Source organism: Cupressus sempervirens, chromosome 7 (assembly GCF_028749045.1).
Source record: "Cupressus sempervirens isolate cs-2001-9-10 chromosome 7, ASM2874904v1, whole genome shotgun sequence".
NCBI classification, from domain to species: domain Eukaryota; kingdom Viridiplantae; phylum Streptophyta; class Pinopsida; order Cupressales; family Cupressaceae; genus Cupressus; species Cupressus sempervirens.
Window position 1 is genome coordinate 361,024,526 of NC_143124.1, and position 7,382 is coordinate 361,031,907.

Sequence of the window (7,382 nt, forward strand, 5' to 3'; positions counted from 1 at the left end):
TATTTAAATTATATTACATATAAATAACAAAACATTGCTAAGATCTAAAATCTATCAGGAAAGCATTATAATATGTAAAAACTGATACATAACATTAAATTAGACATAGTTCAAAATATAATTATCTATACAACTCATTATGGCCAACATAGAAAAAGTCAAGTTCCAACAAAGTAAATTAGGAAAAAAGATTGTAAAATAACACTAAAACAGACCCTAGAGAAAGAAGCATGTAAATTACAAGGAACAGGATAAGATGGAGCTAAAAGGAAAATACTAGATTCATCCTCCAATGTAAATACTAATTACTAATAGATGTTGAATGCTAAATAGAATATATTAGATACTTTGTCAAATACATGCAAAGTGCAACTGAAAACAAAATTTCAACTGCAACCATATAAGTAACAAGTGCCACATAGTGGCATGTACTTGCTGTAAAATGTAAAGTAATAGAAATAGTTATTGAATAGTATAATAATTAATAGATATAGTAAATGAAAGGTTAAAACATAGACTTATAATAAATTTATTATTTTGTTAATTATGTATTATATAATAAATTAGTATTATAAAATATCTTATAAAATAACAAAGTAAATTTTTTTGATATTTTAGCATAAGTGAAATATATATGTTGATTCCATTTTTTAAAATGAAAGGTGTATTTTATGAAATGGATTTCATTAACATGTATTGAAAGTTTAAAAATTAGATTTCAAACATTGGAAAAAGTGGAAGTATAAATTAATTGTATAGTAATAAATTATAAATAATTTCATTTAGGCATAGATATATTAAATAGTAATAAGACATAATAACTGCAGAAAATATAGTAGGAAAAAATCAATATGGAGAAGCATCCCAAAAAAGGGGTCCAAATTATATGAACCAATCATTGTTGAGAGAACTGATTATAATAATAAATTATATTAATGAATTCATATATAAACATTAGAAATATTTCATTAATAAAAAATAGTTCATTATGATTGGTTGTTAGATTATAAACTAATTTATTACAAGTGAAGAACTACTAGTACAATAAGAAAACTTAATATCCTTGAATAGTTCTCAATTTTGGCAAGCATTAGAAATTCCTCACATTTCAAAAGAAAAATGGAAAGAATTTGATGGTAGAAAGATAAATGTATCAAAGAATGGACCTTTTGTGAAAAAAAAATCTAACATTATTTGTCTTTTACTATGTTTTGTAAGACATTTTGGTAGTCTAGTTCTATTTATCATTTTATTTCAGCCCATATTGCAAGAAAATTCACTAATATACTAACTCTTTATTAATGTATTAAAAAAAGCTATCATGAAAATATAATATATTTTCTTTTTATTTAATTTACTAGATTTTTTATTCTTATGTTATTTTTTTCTATATAATTTGATAGATTTGATCATTCAATTCAACATTGAAGAATTTTACCTGAATTAAAGAAGTCATTTTTGAAAAATATGAGATGAATTTTTTTCATAATTAAAAACCCTATGCAAAAATAGGGGTCATTTTCTGAAGATTTCTTAAACATAAATACTTGTTTACATTATGTCTTTCTAACTATCTATCTACTTGTCTACCAACCTAACTAACGACCTACCTACATACCTATCCATATTTGTATATGTATCTCTATCTATATCTATATCTTTATCTTTATTTCTATCTCTATATGTATATGTATATGTATATGTATATGTATATGTATTTGTTTATGTATATGTATATGTATTTGCATTTGTATTTGTATCTATCTATATATTTATATGTGTATATGTATTTGTATCTATATATGTCTCTATATATGCATCTAATATTGTATATGCAATTGTATCTATATCTATATATCTATCTACATTTATATTTATAGTTATATCTATATCTATGTATGCATCTGTATCTTTATCTATTTCTACATTTGTACACAAATATATATATGTGTGTGTGTGTGTGTGTGTGTGTGTGTAGACACATACATATTTATATATCTACATTTATGTGAATAACATATACGAACACACATCGATGCATTCTCTCTCTCTCTCTCTCTCTCTCTCTCTCTCTCTCTCTCTCTCTCTCTCTCTCTCTCTCTCTCTCTCACACACACACACACACACACACACACACACACACACACACACACACACACATCTAACCATAAAAAGGTCTTATTACAAGAGGGGTAAATACATAAAAAATTAGGCTTACATCCAAGAGAAAAATACTCAAATATAAAATGTTTGGGCTATACCTAACTAGTTAAATAATAGGTCTATAATATAAAAAAAAATGAAAACCTAAAATCTATACTAAATAGTAGTATTATAATATATTCCTAAACGCATCCCCATAGTTTGAATGCAATCAACTATACCATAGAAATCACCTTTGAATAGAACATTAAAAATAAACCATTGTGTTTTCTCTCCAAATTAATCACAAATTGTATTGTTATACCACTCTTAAGACTTATTCGAGTTGGTATTGTGTAGAAAAAATCATAATAAATGTTAAAATGTTTATACTAACATTAACCAAAGTGTATATTATGTTATACAATTATATTAATTAAAATGATAAAATAATCAATTTGATAGGATCATTGGTCAATCCAAAAAAACTCTAACCCTGCATAAAACTATCTTTATCAACTTGTTAGTTAAATACTTATGTAATCATCAAATTATAATACAAAAATATGTGAACATATGAATATATACATGAAAACATATACAATCATATTATAACTACAGAATGAAATATTATCCAAAATATGTTTACACCAATAAAAAAAACTAGTCTAGTATAGTTCCATTTATAGTCATGTACTTATCTAAATTCTCCAACTAACCTTCACTGACATCAAAATTAGATAGGTGGACAAGATAATAAAATATCATTATCATAATTGATAACATACAAAGTGTCTCTTATTGTGTATTGGAATTCATTACAACACTTAGTGAAAAATGACTAAGTGTCAAATAAAATGCCAAAATCTAAAAACTATATAAAAAAATGGTAATGCTACCTACGCTTGATAATTCATTTTCACCCAAAAATCACCTTGTTTATCATAAATGGAATGGGAAGGGATGAAATCTAAGATTTTCCTACAATAATATTTTAGCTCTTCATATATACTAGTATACCATTCAATACTTATATACTTGAAAATACATTAATAGTTTCTCTTTAAAGATTCTAACTTTGTGTCCTGACTCCTTAGACTTTAAGTAATTTAGATTTGTGCACATAAAGAATATGATAAATTATTAGCCTCAATCTCATTTAGTGGACTCAAATGATCATACAATTTCACATTTTATTCAAATCATCTATGCAAAATATCAATCTTTGGTACAATTATGTTTCACAAGTAACCAAATCTCCCCTTCATTCTTATTCTCTCTTATTGAACTGCTTTGATTTTATAGTTAATTTTCACTACCTCAACTTTATGATTAGAAAAAAAAACATTCAAGGAATAATATTTATCATCAATATAATACAATTGACTTTCACTCTCCTTATCAATATTATCTTTTTCTACTATAGGAATAGATTAATCAATGCAACATTTATAGACTTTTCTCCGCAAGGAAATAACTTCTCTCAAGTATTTAACTGCAACATCCAAAGATATTATTTTTAATAAAATAACATAAGTAACTAAAATAGTTTGTTTCATAATCACTTGACACATTTACCGTACCTATATTAGTGAAACTATAAAAATGAGTATTAAGAGAATCCAATTATTTGTCAAGTTGACTAGATCTGTCTACATTAGGTTCATGGTTATGTCTTGGGACAATTTAACAAAAAACTTTTTCATCTGTAGAAAAAAGAATCATGTCTTTGTCATTATATCTCATCAAAAGATCTTTATCCTTAGCATGATCCATAGAATAAAGATTCATCAATTTGTCTTCATCAAGAATACCTAATTGAATCATATCTTGAATTTTCATTTTACTAATCTCCTTCCCTATTTATAAATATATAGTGTCTCTTGTTGTATCCATTGAATCATCCCTAATAGGCTCATTAATATGTATATATATTTATCTCACTCTTCTCTAATCTCCACTCCTAGTTGACCACACATGAGTATCAAACTTTAACATTTTATTGGTATCAATATAAATTAGCATATCATTTATATCCAATTTTAGATTGATGATGTCCTTTAAATATTCCTCAAACATAATATAATTATAACTTTTCACTATATAAATATCACTACCATCATATTCTTCATTATTCAATGAAAATGATTTCTTGATATAATGTGAAATTTGATGAATAAGTCCCCTCTATCCATTAGTGGTGGTATTCCACACTAATTCTTGAGTATAATTCTATTTTTTTATCAATTTTTTTCCCGAATTACCTCTACAATCATTACACAGATGAACATATTTATCATTTTCTTTGTCAGCAATTCTTTCTTAGCTTTCTCAATAAGTAGCTTAGTGTCCTGGTTAGATATAATTGTGCACATATTATTAATTACTTCTTGTCTTATCATCTTCTCCTCTTCAATTGAAATCATTATCCTTTATTTAAAATTTATTAAATATTTCAATTGATATCTCTCATTTTAGATCTACAAGTGCCCTATCAAATTTATTTAGGTATTTAACAGTAACTTCCTCTAATTTCCTTTTCTAATATGGAAAAAAATCATGCTATTCTCATTTTTTAATTTTTCATACTTCCCTTTTCACACATTATGAAATGGAAAAATGAGTCAATTATTTTCCATGTGGTTTCCTTGTATTTGAGTGATATGTGTTGTAGACCAATGCTAGTACCACATTTTGTGAAAATGGAAGAAATTGAGTACAATAAAACTGCATAAGTCCTTGGTGAAAAATCTTTTTTCGCTAAAAACAAGTACTCGTTTATTAAAATATGGGTATGGGCTTTAGGTTCAAGTGTCCAATCCTAAATTCAAAAGATGGGTGCCTATTTTTTTCAAAATAAGTACCCATTTCAAAATGGGTAGGAGCTTCATAGTGCATACTTGCTTCTATAAATTAAAAAAGCCTAAAAAGACATTTTTACCCACTTTTAGAGATGGGAACCAAAATTGAATTGTGTACCCATTTTTTTTTCAAATTTGGATTTGACCAGCCATGCATTACATTGGGTTTTCCCTTGGGATAGTCTTGGTAGGACGAACTCTATGCTTCTGCAAATAAAAATTTGGCTATGGCATAGAAGCATGAATTTTTTTCCTACTAGTAATTTTTGGAGGAATTTTTGAATAATTTTTTTGCCAAAAGAAAAACTCGCCATAGTACTCTTCATCTAGACTCTAAAAATATAAATTTTATGATGACATGATTTATTTTAGTATTTTCCCAATATTTATTTATCTAAATTGGTACATAAACTTCAAATAGCATGGTTAACTAATTTGTTTTTTATTTTATATTTTCAAAAAATTTGGTATACATCATAAATCTACATAGAATGAACATCAATATAATTTTTTTTTATTAAAATGTTGAAGTTTTCATCAAATTATGGTGGTCGTAGACTAGAGGTTTGCAAAATCCACTTAGTTCAAATTTTTTTGGTCAAAAAAAAATATTCACTAAAAAATAAGGAAAATACCCTATTTAATATTTGGTGTGTTAGGTACATTTCTCCTAAAGGAATAAAAATAAAATCATTTTTTCTCCAAAAAAGGGTTGTCTTACATGTGTGGTATGATCTTAAAACACTCATTCTGGAAAAGATGGTTTTGAAAATGCCTACCAAAATATAATTTATACCATATGGATATTCCAGAAAATTATTTATTTGGCTCTTTCTATCACTTTCATGAGTCAAGCTCCATGTAGAAATTGTTTTTCTTGTTTGATCATTTATTTCTCCTTTTATTGTCTAACTCCACCATGGTTGAGGTTTGAAATTTGAGATGCAATCTAACTTATACCTAATCTATAACCACAAACTTTGTAGATATTGTTTTCTTTATTCTCTTGTTATTTACAAAATGACTATGCTCTATAGTTGTGACTCTGCTTTTACCTTGTAGTTGTTAAAAAAAATTCATTATTGTACCAAATTATTATATTGTACATTTTCTTTCCTTGTATGAATTGTTTCTTTTCTATTTTCCTATTTCATGAGTCATTTTAGATATGCCTGTTTTATTAATATTTTTAAATTTATTTTCCTTGCAACAACTTGTAAGATATGCCATCCATATATGATCCTTGGGATGATATGATAGAATTATGCATATTTAGGTATTTTGTGAAATTTTTGTGTGGATATTGGTGAAGAGACTAACCATATTTCTATTCATATTTCTATTTCACGTATTCATTCTCTATTTTTTTAATCTAATTTGTAGTTAGGTACATGGTGATTATAAACAAGTTGACCTTTTCTATAGATTCAACCTCAAATTGCAAGTACAACACTTTGGGTTTGTCTCAAGATTTTACATGGTTATTTAAGTGTACTACCTCAAGTATGGGTATAAAATTTTGTGTTAAAATAATTCTTCACTCTTGATAGAACACAATTTTTTTGCTTAAGTCTACTGGTTAGCCAGATCAAGATCCATTCACTAAGAGTTTTGGGTGTTATTCTTAGTGAAAACATCCTTTGGAGGAATTTAATTAAACACCATGGAAAATTTATATAGAAATATAATGGTCTCAAATAGACCAAAATTTGGTATCTACAAAAATCATTTCTAATCTATTATGTTTCTTCAAAATTTTCTATAAATTTGCAACCTTTATGAAGTTATTTTAAATTTACTATTTTATGTAAATGATTGCTACTTTTGCCCATATCATGAAAATGTTATCCTACATCCTACGTATGATCAATCTTAGCCACAACCTAGCTATGATAAAAATTTATTTACAAGGCTAAATCGCCAACATGCTCCAAATCTACACTCCCAGCCTTGCTCCACCTATCAAAATATGTTTATAAAAGAAACTTGATGACATTGATGTTGGAATTCAAAAGGAAGATGGAATTTAAGTTTCTTGAATAAAATGAGAATTTTTTAGGACTTCTAAAGGAAAATGGATGAATAGAGTGAGAATTGTTTTTCCCTTGGATAGAAAGCTTGATGAAATTACAAGGAAACACCAACTAAAATGAAAAAAGAATGAGATATTATACACAACATATCTCTAACAATAGAAAGAGAGGGACATAGAATATAAATATTTTTAGGAGTAATTGTAAGGTAGGTTACTACAAAAGAAGAAGAATAAGAAGAAGACGAAGAAGAAGAAGAAGCTCAAGTTACCTAATTTTCAAACCAAAGAAGTAAAGGAAACCTCTTCTCCAAAATATGTCATTCCAAGCTTCAAGAAATTCCCTC